Source organism: Crocuta crocuta, unplaced genomic scaffold (genome assembly GCF_008692635.1).
Source record: "Crocuta crocuta isolate KB4526 unplaced genomic scaffold, BGI_CrCroc_1.0 scaffold333, whole genome shotgun sequence".
Taxonomy (NCBI): Eukaryota; Metazoa; Chordata; class Mammalia; order Carnivora; family Hyaenidae; genus Crocuta; species Crocuta crocuta.
The window spans coordinates 1,813,148-1,826,514 of NW_027532856.1; the positions used below are offsets into that span (position 1 = coordinate 1,813,148).

Sequence of the window (13,367 nt, forward strand, 5' to 3'; positions counted from 1 at the left end):
AGCCACCCAGGCACCCCAAAATGATTTTTTTAAATGTACATATATTTTAATGTTTTATTTTTTTTTGAGAGAGAGAGAGATCGCGAGTGGGAGAAGGGCAGAGAGAGAGGGAAACACAGAATTTGAAGGAAGCTCCAGGCTCTGAGCTGTCAGCACAGAGCTCAGTGCGGAGCTTGAACCCACGAGCTGTGAGATCATGACCTGAGCTGAAGTCAGACGCTTAACCGACTGAGCCACCCAGGCGCCCCATAAAATGATTTTAATATCACAAAATTAACATTTAGAAAATGTCATCAAAATAGTCTTTACCTAGGCATGGTTTTCTGTTTTTTTTTTTTTTTAAATATAGCAAGTAAGAATTGCTGGCATAATATTTCATAAAGCCTTTGCTTTATTGATGTAAAATGTATTTGGAAATGTAGATGGGTCCTGCTTTAAAATTATTTTAGTTTGTGTGTGCTATTGAACTTACAGTGGTTGTTTTAAATTTAATATCCTAGGGACGCCTAGGTGGATCAGTTAGTAAGTGACCAACTCGTGATTTAAGCTCAGGTCATGATCTTATGGTTCATGAGTTTGAGCCCCACATTGGGCTCTGCGCTGACAGCATGGAGCCTGTTTGGAATACTGTCTCCCTCTCTCTCTGTCCCTCCCCAACTTGCGCACATACTCTCTTTCTCTCAAAAAGAAATAAAAAATAAACTTAGTATCCTGTATCCCAGTTGATTTATTAAACGTTTAAAATGTATACATTTTCCTCTTAAATACTTTAGCACAGCCACATGTCCTTGGGTTTCTCCTTTCTATATCATATTGATATAGAAGATATAGGAGATTTTGGCCCAGGTTTTGTAATTTTTAAAATCTTTTTTAAATTTTTAAAAATTAAATTTTAATTAAAAATTTTTTTTTAAATTTACTTTTGAGAGAAGAGAGACACACACAGAGTGCGAGTAGGGGAGGGGGCAGAGAGGGAAGGAGATGCAGAATCCGAAGCAGGCTCCAGGCTCTGAGCTGTGAGCACAGAGCCTCATGTGGGGCTCAAACTCACAAACTTGAGATATGGACCTGAACCAAAGTTGGACGTTTAACTGACTGAGCCACCCAGGTGCCCCTGGCCCAGGTTTTTAATGGATGTACTTTTTTATTACTGGCCCTAGGAGTGTGTATGTATACTTGTTAGTTTTAAGGCAATACTATAGATTACCAAGATATTTGATTCCCCCTTACTACCCTAGTCTCTTACAGCATTTCTTGAATTTGGCTTTTTGTGTTCTTTCTTCAAGAATATTTTTGTTTAGGTCTTTGTGTGGCAAACGTGGGATGTTTACAATTGAAAGAAAATTTGGCCGTGGGAAAGAAAAAGTAGGGTTCATTGACTGCAATTCCAGCCTCTCACTGAAGAAAGCTAGCAAAGGCTAACTTTCCCTTGCGATGGAGTTTCTTGATCAGCCTGTCTGCCCTTCCCTGGTGCACCTGGGGTGGGATTCCTTGTTCATTGCCTTTTGTCTTTATTGATACCCTAGGAGAGATAGCAGAGATAGTGGAGGATTCTCCTGATCCCCGCCTTGCTAGTTTAGCAGCTTGCAGAATTCTTTGTAGATCAGTTATGGGTACCTGGAGGTCATATTAGGTATTTAGACTTCTGTTTGCCAGACTTGGCATTTTTCTGGCAGAACTGTTTGTTCCTTTATTTATTTCCTTTTCAAAAATTTTACTTAAATTCTAGTTAGTTAAAATAGTGTGATATTGGCTTCAGGAGTAGAATTTAGTGATTCATCACTTACATATAGCACCCAGTGCTTTACACAAGTGACTTCCTTAATGCCCATCACTCATTTAGCCCATCCCCTATCTGTCTCCCCTGCAGCAACCCTCAGTTTGTTCTCGATAGTTAAGAGTCTCTTATGGTTTGCTTCCCTTTCTTTTTTTCCCCCCTTCCCCTATGTTCCTCTGTTTTGTTTCTTAAGTTCCACATATGAGTGGAATCATATGGATAGTATTCATCTTTCTCTGACTTATTTTGCTTAGCATATACACTCTGATTCCATCCATGTTATTGCAAATAGCAAGATTTCATTCTTTTTGATGGCTGAGTTCCATTAGGGGTGTGTGTGTGTGTGTGTGTGTGTGTGTGTGTGTGTGTGTGTGTGTGTAAATACCTACTGGTGTTATTGCTAGGTTATAGGGCAGTTCTATTTTTAACTTTTTGAGGAGCCTCCATAGTGTTTTCCAGAGTGGCTGTACCAGTTTGCGTTCCCATCAGCAGTATAGGAAGCTTCCCTTTTCTCCACATTCTCACCAACATCTATTGTTTCTTGTGTTGTTAATTTTAGCCATTCCAACAGGTGTGAGTGAGTGGTATCTCGTTGTGGTTTTGAAATGTATTTCCCTGATGGTGAGTGATGTTGAGCATCTTTTCATGTGTCTGTTGGCCATCTGGATAGCTTCTTTGGAAAAATGTCTATTCATGTCTTCTGCCCATTTCTTAACTGTATTATTTGTTTTTTGGGTATTGAGTTTGATAATTCTTTATAGATTTTGGATACTCACTCTTTATCCAATATGTCATTTGCAAATATCTTCTCCCATTCCATAGGTTGCCTGTTAATTTTGTTGATTGTTTGCTGTGTAGAAGCTTTTTATCTTGATGAAGTCCTACACTCATTTTTGCTTTTGTTTCCTTTGTCTTTGAAGATGTGTCTAGTATAAAACTGTTGTGGCTGAGATCAAAGAGGTTGCTTCCTGTGTTCTCCTCTAGCATTTTGCTGGTTTTCTGTCTCACATTTAGGTCTTTCATCCATTTTGAATTTATTTTTGTGTATGGTATAATAAAGTTGTCCAGTTTCATTCTCTTGCATGTTGCTATCCAATTTTGCCCACACCATTTGTTGAAGAGATTGTCTTTTTTCCATTGGATATTTTTTCTGCTTTGTTGAAGATTCGTTGACCATTTAGTTGTGGGTCCATTTCTGGGTTTTCTTTTCTGTTCCATTGATCTGTATACCTGCTTTTGTGCCAGTACTGTACTGTCTTGATGACTACAGCTTTGTAATATCGCTTGAGGTCTGGAATTGTGATGCCTTTAGGTTTGTTTTTCTTTTTAAAAATGGTTTGGCTATTTGGTGGTTTTTTTTGGTTCCATACACATTTTAGGATTGTTTTTTCTAGCGCTGAAAAATACCGGTGGTAATTTGATATGGATAGCATTAAATGGGAAGATTGCTTTGGGTAGCGTAGACATTTTAACAATATTTGTTCTTCTGACCCATGAGCATGGAATGTTTTTCCTTTTTTGTATGTGTCATCTTTAATTCCTTTCATAAATGTTCTCTAGGTTTTAGAGTACAGATCTTTTACCTCTTTGGTTAGGTTTATTACTAGCTATCTTAAGTTTTTTGGTGAAATTTTAAATGGGATCGATTCCTTGATTTCACTTTCTGCTCCTTCATTATTGGTGTATTGAAATGCAACAGAATGTACATTGAGTTTATATCCTGTGACTTTGCTGAATTTTGTATCAATTTTAGCAATTTTAGGTGGAGTCTTTTGGATTTTCTGCATAGAGAATCATGTTGTCTACAAATAGTGAAAATTTGACTTCTTTCATGCCAATTTGGATGCCTTTTATTTCTTTTTGTTATCTGATTGCTAGGCTTGGACATCCAATATTATGTTGGGCAACAGTGGTGAGAGTAGACATCCCTGTCTTGTTCCTGACCATAGAGGAAAAGCTCTCAGTTTTTCCCCATTGAGGATATTAGTTGTGGGTCTTCAGTAGGTGGCCTTTACGATGTTGAGGTATGTTCCCTCTATCCCTACTTTGTTGAAGGTTTTTATCAAGAATCGATGCTGTATTTTGTCACATCCTTTTTCTGCATCTATTGAAACGATCATATGGTTCTTATCCTTTCTTTTATTATTGTGGTATATCACATTGATTGATTTATGAATATTGAACCACTCCTGCAGTCCAAGAATAAATCCCATTTGATCATGGTGAATAATTCTTTTAATGTACTGTTGGATTTGATTTACTAGTATCTTGTTGAGAATTTTTGCATCCATGTTCATCAGGGATATTGGCTTGTAATTCTCTATTTTAGTGGGATCTTTGGTTTTTGGAATCAAGGTAATGCTGGTCTCATAGAATTAGTTTCGAAGTTTTCCTTCCATTTCTATTTTATGGATCAGTTTGAGAAGAATAGGTGTTATTAACTCTTTTTTAAATGTCTGATAGAATTCCCCTGGGAGGCCATCTGGCCCTGGACTTTTGGTTTTTTGGGAGATTTTTGATTACAGATTCAATTTCTTTGTTGATTGTGGGTCTGTTCAAATTTTCTATTTCTTCCTGTTTCAGTTTTGGTAGTTTGTATATTTCTAGGAATTTATCCATTTCTTCCAGATTCTGCCCTGTTTGTTGGCATATAATTTTTCATAATATGCTCTTATAATTGTTTGTATTTCTGTGGTGTTGGTTGTGATCTCTCCTCTTTCATTTGTTATTTTATTTATTTGACTCCTTTTTCTTTTTGATCAGTCTGGCTAGGAATTTATCAGTTTTATTACTTCTTTCAGAAAACCAGGTCTTAGTTTCATTGTTCTACTGTTTTTTGTTTTTGTTTTTTTTCGTTTCTATGTCATTTATTTCTGCTCTAATCTTTACTGCTTCCTTTCTTCTGCTGGCTTTAGGCTTTATTTGCTGTTTCTTTTCTAGTTCCTTTAGGTGTAAGATTAGGTTGTGAATTTGAGACTTTTCTTGCGTCTTGAGGTAGGCCTTTGTTATAATATACTTTCCTCTTAAGACCAGCTTTGCTTCATCCCAAAGGTTGTGGACTGTTATGTTTTCATTTTCTTCCATGTATTTTTTTTTTATTTCTTCTTTAACTTCCTGTTTAACCCATTCATTCTGTAGTATTCTTTAACTGCCATGTATTTATGGTCTTTCCAAATTTTTCTTGTGGTTGACTTCAAGTTTCATAGTGTTGTGGTCTGAAAGTATGCATGGTATGGTCTCAGTCTTTTTGTACTTATTCAGGTCTGATTTGTGACCAAGCATGGGACCTATTCTGGAGAATGTTCCATGTGCACTCAAAAAAAAAATGTGTATTCTGCTGCTTTATGATGAAATATTGTGAATATATCTCTTAAGTCCATCTGGTCCAGTGTGCCACTCAAAGTCTTGCAGAAAAATTTAGAAGTTTATTAGCTGTCTCTAGATTTAAGTTATTTTATACTGTTAATGAAACTGTTAGCTATTAATTTAAAAGTTACAGTGATTTAATTGAAAACTCTGCTTTGGTGGTTGCTTTCTCTTCCTTTCAGCAGGCCTGGGAGCTCTGCTTTTTAGCTTGGAATGATAGAGTGGTACCAGTTGGCCCTTTGCCTCCAGATTGCAGCCCATTTCATTATGGCTTATCATAGTTGGGGGTTGAGTAGTTGACGACCAACAGAAGATAATTCTAAGGAACCTGGCTTATTGGGACTTTCCAATCCTGGGTTTTCCTAGGTGTCTCCGTTCCTAATCATTGCATTGACTTTGACTTGGTGTTTGGTAGAGACTACTGCTTTTGGAACTCATTGGAGAGTGGGATTATGTCCCTTTGTGTCATTGTTACTGTTCTGCTTCCAGGCAGTCTGATTTATATCTAAGCTTGTTTTTCTTGAGGCATTATACTGAAAAAGGTACAAGAAGTAGCCAAAGCAAGTTCATATCCTAACATTTTCCTATCAGATTCCCTAAAGGTAAGCATATAATTTGAGTCCCCAAATATATCATGTTAACCAGCTGGTTTGCTTTAGTTTTACAAGAACTGCCAGCCTTCTAGCCTGTGAGGGGAAATTCTTACCACGCACTAGCCCATCTTGAGTCGGTTAATTCTAATATAAAAGTACTAGCATACTACTGTGTTACATGTACTATATAGTGTATTATATATACAATGATACAGTATAGTACTCACTATTATACTTAGGTATCCATTTTTATAGTCAACAGGCTTTTTTTCCCCAGTTGTGATTGGTTTAAGAGAATCATTTTTTTTATTGTGGTAAAATGCACAAAACATAAAATTTACAACTTTTAAAAAATGTTTTTTTATTGAGAGAGAAAGAGCCGAACTGAGTGGGGGAAGGACAGAGAGGGAGGGAGAGAGAGAATCCCAAGGCCATGAGCACAGAGCCTGATGTGGGGCTCAATCCCACAAATCATGAGATCATAACCTGAGCTGAAATTAAGAGTCTGACTCTCAACAAACTGAGCCACTTAGGAGCCCCCATTTTAACCATTTTTTTTTTTANAAGGAAACAACCCAGAAAATTAACCATTTTTAAGTGTGCAGTTTAGTAGTGTTAAGTACATTCACATTGTTATGCAAACAATGCCTAGAACTCTTTTCATCTTGTAAAACTGAAACTCTCTCTCTATTATACAGTAGCTCCACATTCTCTCCTTCCCACTAGCTCTTGGCAGCTGCCATTCTACTTTCTGGCTCTGTGAATTTGACGACTCAAGGTACTTTGTAAGTGGTATCATCCAGTATTTGTCTTTATGTGACTGGCATATTTCACCCAAAATGTCAAGGTTCATTCATGCCGTAGCTTGTATTTCCTTTTAACATAATATAGTGTATACTGTATTTTATTTAAGATATAAATATATATTTAATAACTATTAAATACAGTATAATATTTCTTTTTAAGGCTGTATAATATTGCATTGTATGTATATATCACATTTTATTTATTTGTTCATTGATGGTCATTTGGGTTGCTTCCACCTTTTGGCTTTGTGAATAATTCTGCTATGAATATTTGTGTACAAATCTCTCTCTTTGAGTTTCTGTTTTCAGTTCTTTCTGAGTATGTATCCATAAATGGAATTGTTGGCTCATATGTTAATTCTGTTCTTAATTACTTTTGAGGAAGCACCATACTATTTTTCATAGGGGAATTATTTATTTTTCTTAATTTTAGACAGGGAGCATGAAGAGGGGAGTGGGGTGGAGGGGGAGAGAGAGAGAGAACCCCAAGCAGGCTCCATGCTCAGTGCAGATGGAGTCTGATGTGGGGCTTGATCCCACAACCCTGGAATCATCTGACCTGAGGTGAAATCAAATTGGATGCTCAACTGATTGAGCCACCCAGGTGCCCCAGGGGAATTAGTTTTTTTAACCTACTCATATAGCTGGAAAGGATAGTGGCTTGAAACTTCTAGTTGTTCACTTCTTGTCACTACTTCTTTATAAATGTTTGCTTCTCTTCTTTGACTTCCCTAACGAGGATGGAGCAGTGATTACTCAGAGCTCTCTCATCATACCTTTATGATTATGCTGTATGATCAAGGAAGACAAAGTATTTTTGGGTCATCCAGAAAGATTACCTTCTAGTTACTGGTATAGTTTCAATGGCCAAGGATGTAGTACTAGAATTGGCTCAGCTGGCTGTGTGCCTGTTCTTGTGCTTACTGAGGAGTGGGATCAATTACCAGGTAAGGGGGGAGGTTTAGAGTAAGAAGTGTGTGAGGCATACAAAGATAATAGCTGCTGCAAGCCTCTGTTGCTCTAGTGTGCTTGGGTCCACATTTCAGTATCTCCTAGACATTTCACTTAGATGTCTCACAAGTGCTTCAGACTCTTACTCCTTCACCCATCTGACTATGTCCCCTCAAAATCTGTATTTCAGCCCCACTTGGCTTTCAGGTCATTAATGGCACAGAACTTTTCATGCCTCAAGATTTTTGTACTTTTGGCAGAAACATTCTTTTCTGCCTTAATTCTCATTCACCTACTAGCATCTACTACACCTATAAAAATGACTTACTAGTTTTTAGACTAGGTATTGGCAGTTTATTTTACTTATTTATTTTTTATTTTAGAGAGAGTGTGAGTTGGGGAGAGGGGCAGAGGGGGAGAGAGAGAGAATCTTAAGCAGGCTCCATGCTGAGTGTGGCTCGTTNTGAAATCAAGAGTTAGATGCTCAACAGACTAAGCCACCCAGGTGTACCTACCTAGACTGGATATTGGCAGTGTGTTGCTGCTATTAGTACAATGTGGAATACAGAAGAAGCTGGTTTGGGAGAAAGATCTAATTTCACTTGATACCTCGATTTTTTAGGTGAGCCAAAAACTCAGTGGCCAACCCCTGCCTCCTCTGGCAATTGCAAACACTTTTCTAAGGCAGGAGAGTATACGGAGAGCAGTATGATGTTCACATATAAGACTGGACAAGGTTTTGGAGGATGGGTAAATGAAAGGAGAACATTGTAGTTGACTAAAACCACAAAGGAATGCTACATGTCTTCAAAGAAAAGACTGTAAAATCCAGATTTAGGGGTAGAATAAAAAAGAAACCAGTAAAGAAGAGAAAGAGCAGTTATGAATAGAATAACCAGTGATGGTATAATAGAGGATATAAAGGAAAGTCAAAGAATAAGGATAACTATAATATTTACAAAATTAGGAGTTTCATTCAAGAGTAACGAAGTCTTCTGTACCACCATCCAGAGAAAGAAAAATAGTGCAAGTGACTAAGCAGAATCTAAAATAAGAAAAAGAGATTTTGTTCATATAATGACCTCAGTGTTTTATATGTGGCATTTGAGCCCATCTAAAAGTAACAGTCTGTGATCAAGATGGTAGCCATAGTAGAAATATGCCTGGATTGCATATCAAGAATTTGGAGATTTCTTGGGGAGCCTGGGTGGATAAATCAATAAAGTGTCTGAATTTTGGCTTAAGTCATGATCTCACGATCGTGAGATTGAGCCCTGAGTCAGGCTGTGTGCTAGGCGTGAGGGTTGTTTAAGATTCTCTCTCTCGCTCTCTGTCTCTCTCTCTCTCCCCCCTCCCTATTTCTCCTCTCTCTCTGCCCCTCTCCTGTGCTAATAGATGTGCACTCATTAAAAAAAAAAAAAAAAGAAAAAAAAAGAAAATCCTGAGGGATTTTTTCAGTTTTTGAGTCAGTTATACCTAACCTGTCAAAATGAAATTGGCTTCTGCTCTGTGTATAAAACAGGATTGTTGTGTGTCAGATTAGATGATCTATGTGTCAGAGCACACTGAAAGCTCTAAAAATCATGTTGATGTTAGATATAAAGAGAATTATGCCCTTGGAAAATAAGTTTATAATTCTGAATTTTCCTAGACATAGAACCATGTGCTGTTAACTTTATGCCAGTAAATTTGTGTCAAGAGAAAATTTAAAAATTACTGATTTTAAGCTTTGTTAAACATTTTGATCTTTATATTTGAGCAATGGGGCATAACTTATATAGAGGATGGAGGTGAGGAAGTATGTCATTATTTGTATTTTTTAAAAAAACACCCTCTTGTATGGAGTTTATGGCCAAAGGTGGATGGAAGAAGCCATTTTCTGTTTTTGGAGTTGATGTTTTAACGGACAGGGTGATGGTAGTGTAAGAAGAGAGCTGTTTAAGAAGACACAGGTGATAGATTGGTGGTAGATTTATTACTAGAGGGAAGGAAGAAGGTGATTCCTGACTTTGCCAACTGGCTAGATAATCATGCTATTCACCAAAATTGAGAACCTTGGAGGAAGATCAGGTTTGCAATAAAATCATGATCTTTTTTTTTAATGTTTATTTTTGAGAGAGAGGGAGAGAAGGGGGGGGGAAGGAGAGTGAGAGAGAGAGAGAAGAAAGGGGAGAGAGAGGGAGACACAGAATCCAAAGCAGGCTCCAGGCTTTGAGCTGTCAGCCCAGAGCCCGATGCAGGGCTCAAACCCACGAACTGCAAGACAACGACCTGAGCTGAAGTGGGATTCTTAAACAACTGAGCCACCCAGGCACTCTGGAAATCATCTTTGAGTGGAATTTGATCTTCTACTGAGACATCCAAAAATCATGTTGAGGAAGTCACTAGCAGATACTAATGGAATTAGTGGATGCAGTGAGACCACTTGAGGAGGAGAGCGTTTAGGAATTAATGTTGAACAACTCCCGTATTTAAAGAATAGGTGGAAAGGGGTGAGCCAGTGGAGGAAATGGTGAAGGAATGATTAGATCAATAGGAGGTAAACTAGAAAGTCATACCTGGAAAACCAAAGAAAAATATTTTAAGGAGAAACTATTGAGCCTTGGCTATAGCTGCTAAATAGTCTAAAAGATGGGCTTAAAAAACATATATTGCATTCAACAAGTTGGAGATTATTGCTGAGATTATATTGATTATGCTGATTATTGGTGAGATTATATGGGACAGAAACCATTTTAAAATGGATTTGGAGTGAATGAGAAATGCAGAATAGATGACAGCAGCAAATAACTAAGGGATTTAGCTTCTAGAAGGAGAGGAGAGTAATGAAGTCAAATAAAGGAAGAGGGATATTATTGTTTCAATTTACGATTTTTTAAAACCTTATTTATTGTGCAAATATGTCAGTGAACAAATTTTTACAAATCCAGCACCTCTGTAACCATCACCTTGAATAATAAATAGAATATTGCTACCTAATTGCCTAGCAATTTTGAATTTCACATAAATACAATTATTCACTATTTAGTTTTTTTTATATCTGGCTTTTTTTGCTTATCGTGTCTGTATGTTCATCCACGTTATGATGTATGGCAGGGCTATTCCATTGTTTCGATACACCACTGGGCTTTCCCACTTTCCTTTTGATGGACATTTGGATTGATTCCAGCTTTTGGCTCTTTACAAATACTGTTGCTATGGGGGTGCCTGGCTGGCTGGCTTGGTAGAGTGTGTAACTCTTGATCTCGGGGTTGTGAGTTCAAGCCCCACATTGGGTGTAGAGATTACTGAAAAAAATTAGTAAGCTTAAAAATATTTTTTAAAGTTAATGCTGCTGTTAATATTCTTGTGCTTGTCTCTTGGCTCAAATGAGTGTATCTCTGGAGTAGAACTACTTGGTCAAAGGGCGTGGTATCTTCAACTTGAGTCTATATTGTCAAACTGTTTTCCAAAGTGATTATACTGTTTTACATTCACTAGCAGTAAATAAACAATCACTTTATTCCACATCCTGCCACTTGGTTTTGTCATTGTGGTTTAAAAAAAAAAATTTAATGTTTATTTTTTTGAGAGACAGAGTGTGAGCGGGGGAGGGGCAGAGAGAGAGGGAGACACAGAATCTGAAGCAAGTTCCAGGCTCTGAGCTGTCAGCACAGAGCCTGATGTGGGGCTTGAACTCATGAACCATGAGATTGTGACCTCAGTTGAAGTTGGATGCTTAACTGACTGAGCCATCCAGGTGTCCCGTGTCATTGTGGTTTTAATCAACACTTCCTTAATTACGAATGCGATTGAGCTACTTTTCATATTTATTGATGAAGGATTTATTTGAATATCCTCTTTTTGAGGTGTTTTTTCACATCTCCAGCTGTTTTCTAATGACTTATCTTTTTCATGTTGATTTTTAATTGTTATGTGTATGAGATATGTCCTTGTAGGGTTATAATTGTTACAAGTCTCCTTTTCCCTGCTGTGGCTTGCCTTTTCACTTTTCTGGTAAGAGGGCTCATGATTAACAGAAGTTCTTCATTTTAATGTAATAGATAATGTAGTAGGGTTTGCCAATCTTTTATATGAAGAGTTTTTTGTGTTCTGTTAAGAAGTCTTTTCTTATACCATGATCACGAAAATGTGTTTCTATATTATCCTCTCATGTTTTCCTAATTTTACCTTTGTTATTTACATCTAAAATTCCCTGGCACTGATACATTTGCAATTTTTCAAAAGGTAGGAGACACTTCAGCATGTTTATTTATTTATTTATTTATTTATTTTTAAACGTTTTATTTATTTCTAGGAGAGAGAGAGAGAGACAGCGTGAGCAGGGGAGGGTCAGAGAGAGAGGGAGTCACAGACTCTGAAACAGGCTCCAGGCTCCGAGCTGGCAGTCAGCACAGAGCCCGACGCGGGGCTCGAACCCACGAACCGCGAGATCATGACCTAAGCGAAAGTCGGACGCTTAACCGACTAAGCCACTCAGGCGCCCCTCACTTCAGCATGTTTAAATGCTCATTGAAAATGTCCAGCGCATGGAAGGTACTGAAGTTACAGAAAAGAAATGATTAGGAAAAAGCTCCTGAGAAGGTGGGGGAGGATGGGATCCAAAGCACAGATGGAGGAATTTACTCTAGACAAAAGGAAAGGCAACTGTTTAATAGAATGGAATGAGAAGAGAGTGGTACAGATACACTCAGGTCTTTGGCACCAGGAAACTTCTAGTTTCCCTGTGCAGTCTGAGACAGATTATTTGCGGAGTAAGGAGAGATTGGGTAGAGTCAGGGCTTGGAGAAAGCTTAAGAAAGTCATTGAAGAAATTATTGGTGAGTTCCAGACAATAGAGTAAATTTACTATGCAGTTTTGAAGGTACAGTTGAGATTGTATAGATAACTTTATGATTGTAGAGATAACTTTATAGTGGTACCAATTCTAATTGTGTAATATTTCTTCTTTTTTAAGATTAAAATATTTTATTTTTGAGAGAGAGAGAGAGAGCAAGTGAGCATGTGTGGGCGTGTGTGTGAGAGCGGAAAAGGAGCAGAGAGAGAGGGTGACAGAGGTTCTGAAGTGGGCTTTGTGTTGACAGCAGAGGGCCTGATGTGAGGGTTGAACTCATGAACTGTGAGCTTATGACCTGAGCTGAAGTTGGATGCTTAACTGACCGAGCCACCCAGGTGCCCCTATTTTGTGTGATATTTCTATAGCAGTACTTGATTGCCATAGATTGTACTAAGATAATGGGTAGTTGGGTTCATCCAGGATTGAGATTTTGTGAGTTGGATGCCGTGCAGAGATCCCTCAAAAAGAGATTAGAGACTATAGATTATTGGCAGAAGTTACTGAGATGATTGATCCAAGACTATAAGATGGAAAGAGAGTCAGTATAAGATGGCCTGAAGAATAGGGAGAAGGCAGGGTGTCAGTGGACCAGAGGACCTAATGAAGTCAGAGAATGGATCATAATCAAAGTGGTTGAACAAACTTGCTGGAAGATAAGGTTGTGATTTAAGAATAGAATGCTTGAATTAGTGTTTTGTGAGGTGCAGTAGTTTTGTTCAGGAAGGATATTTTTTGTAATACTGATTATATAACAGATGCTTAATATTCAGTGATGTGAATTGGAAATTGATTACACAAGTACATATAATTCTTTTGTAGTGGACCATATGCCTGGTGTTCAGGTATATCAGGATTTACTTCCTACACATGAAGGAACATAACTTGTCTTCCACTGTTAAATTTGCAAATATTAGAAATTCTAGCAAATTATATTTCATATTTATATTTAATTAATTTTAGTAAATTTTTTTATTTTCATGTATCATTTACAGATGGTTTTGTTCCTGGTATTAATATTCAGAAGTTCTCTAATGAGA

General features: G+C 37.5%; 1 protein-coding gene across 1 annotated transcript in view; it reads left to right on the forward strand.

The window, feature by feature from the left end:
- BCAS3 (BCAS3 microtubule associated cell migration factor) overlaps positions 1-13,367 on the forward strand; it is a 586,605-nt gene that overhangs the window by 14,113 nt on the left and 559,125 nt on the right. The window lies entirely within an intron of this gene.